The sequence below is a fragment of the Chiloscyllium plagiosum genome, chromosome 15 (genome assembly GCF_004010195.1).
Source record: "Chiloscyllium plagiosum isolate BGI_BamShark_2017 chromosome 15, ASM401019v2, whole genome shotgun sequence".
Lineage (NCBI taxonomy): Eukaryota > Metazoa > Chordata > Chondrichthyes > Orectolobiformes > Hemiscylliidae > Chiloscyllium > Chiloscyllium plagiosum.
In genome coordinates this window covers 20,076,558-20,079,074 of record NC_057724.1, presented here as the reverse complement: position 1 = coordinate 20,079,074, position 2,517 = coordinate 20,076,558, and the positions used below count along the sequence as shown (strand labels likewise).

Genomic DNA, 2,517 nt, shown 5'->3' with positions numbered 1-2,517 from the left:
GTGGCAGTTGTTCAAAGGAGAAAACAAATCATGTTCTAGAAGCTGAAGGCTAACCTCTTCAGTACAGGTTCATTACACCAACTTCCAAGTAACATTGAATTAATGCAAATACCATAAAGAGAATAAAATATAGGCATTTAGACTCAGAACATTAAATGATTAAACAGTTTGCAACCTATATTATAGAAAATTTTATTTTGGCACCTTATGAGCAAAATGTTTACCACATTTGCTCACAAATCATCAATGATCGCAATTCAAAATAAAAACTAATATGAAGTGCTTTGGTGCATTGCTGAGAAAGTTGGTGAGATGCTATTTCAGTCGGTCCATTTTTTTTCTTTTCACCTCTTTTGTTCCTTTTGCTTTCCTCTCCTCTTTCTGTTTGTGCCAGCATTTCTTTTTCTTCTGTCCCGTTCTCATTAATCCTAGCTTTCTCTCTTCCTGTCATGTCTCCCTGCAAACGTCAGGACAAAGATATGAACACTGATGGATACTTCCATCCAACCCATTTCCATTCCCACCATAACCTCCCCCCCACTCCCCCCACCCCCCACACCACACATAACATAATGGTGAAAGCCTAATGTTTCACAATTCATACATTCTCCACCCCACCCAAAAGCCATATGATCTCTTGGGAAAAATGAAACACTGGATGAAAAACAATTCAGGCAAAATGGTGAAAATATCTGGGAAATTTATCCCCAACCAATCCACCATAAATACTTGTCCAGGAGGTCCCTGGATCTCAACTCCATGCAGCACTGATCTTTACCCCAGTCTAAACAATAGCAGTTCTTGCTTGGAGAAATTCTGCAAATTGCGAATTCACTGAATGAGCAATCTATTCCAGGGTAATCATTATTCTCAGGGAGAAGGAAAAATACCTTCTGAAACATTTTATCTCCATCTGTCCTTATACAACTTCAAATCATGACCATTGGTCTTCCCTAGCCTATTTAATTGTGGCCAGTTGAACACAAACCATTCACTTCATTATTTTACTAACTTCAATTAGATCACTGCATTTCCATAAAATGTAAGCACTCTTAGGTTATCTTGGTAGTGAAAATGCTTTATTTAAAGAATTTATTTTTTAGAACTTCAGTGCACCATTTCCAAAGCCTGAATTTCACCCTTCATGAGATTACCAAATGAGGAGAAGATATTCCAAACAAAGCATGACCAAGGTTTTGTACAAGGACAACAGAACATGCTTCAACTCAAAAATTAATTGTCAGCCAAATGTTACTGCAAGACCTGTTCACACCAATTATCATTTCATGATATTGCTCAAATAAATTCATGCAAAGACAAGTAAGAAATATAATGTCTACCGCCTTTCTTCTCTCTCCTTTCTTTAAGATGTTGCCCTGAAAGGTGAAAATGCATGAACTTTCATCATACTCATACGTCACACTGAAGATTTCTGAATTGAACAAAGTTTGTCAGACACAAACCCAATTCTCCGATTCATCATGATTAGCCTGTTGTTTTCAAGCAGTGTTGACAATTCAGACACTTGCACAGAATTTAGCATATTCTGAAAACTTGCAAATTATAGGCCCATCAAGGACGCCTAGAATATGAATACAAATTAATAAAGACCAGCTGTCCCAACTTCATTCACTGCATGATACCATTGGTGTTTCCTCTCCTAATAGACCAAATCCATCTGCTGATTCTTGGGGATCTATATATTTTAATAGAACTTCCTGTTCTCATAACAGCTCTCATTCACACCATACATAGCTGTGTCAGTTTTGTGGAGCATGAGTCAGAAACAGCAATGTGATCATGGGCTGGACATAGCACATGGCAGATAGGTTACTGGAAATATAATGCATATAAATAGATACGAATCTGAATAAAATAACAGAATATAACAGCACAGTACAGGCCCTTGGGCCCTTGATGTTGCTCCAACCTGTGAAATTTATCTGAAGCCCATCTAACCTACACGATTTCTTTATCATTCATATGTTTATCCAATGATCATTTAAATGCCCTTAAAGTTGGCAAGTCACTACTGTTGCAAGCAGGGCATTCCACACCCTTACTACTCTGAGTAAAGAACCCACCTCTGACCTCCGTCCTATATCTATCACCCCTCAGTTTAAAGCTATGTCCCCTCTTGCTAGCCATCACCATCCGAGGAAAAAGGCTCTCACCGTCTACTTTACCTAATCCTCTGATAACCTTGTATTCTCTATTAAATCACTTTTCAACCTTCCTCTCTCTAACAAAAACAGCCTCAAGTCCCTCAGCCTTTTTTCATAAGACCTTCCCTTCATACTAAGCAACATCCTGGTAAATGTCCTCTGCAGCCTTTTCAATGATTCAACATCCTTCCTATAATGTGGTAACCAGAACTGTATGCAATACTCCAAGTGAGGCCACACCAGAATTTTGCACAGCTGTAACAGGACCTCATGGCTCCGAAACTCAATCCCTCTACCAATAAAAGATAACACACTGTACGCCTTCTTAACAATCCTATCAACCTGGGTGGCA

The 2,517-nt window shown here is 38.7% G+C and overlaps 1 long non-coding RNA gene across 1 annotated transcript; it reads right to left on the bottom strand.

Moving 5' to 3' along the window:
* Positions 1 to 204: 204 nt before the first annotated feature.
* Positions 205 to 1,649, bottom strand: LOC122557481. Its single transcript, XR_006313847.1, has 3 exons — positions 1,464 to 1,649; positions 1,341 to 1,376; positions 205 to 457 (listed from the first exon to the last, which is right to left on the bottom strand). It is a non-coding gene; the product is annotated as an uncharacterized LOC122557481 (long non-coding RNA).
* Between the last annotated feature and the right edge of the window lie 868 nt (positions 1,650 to 2,517).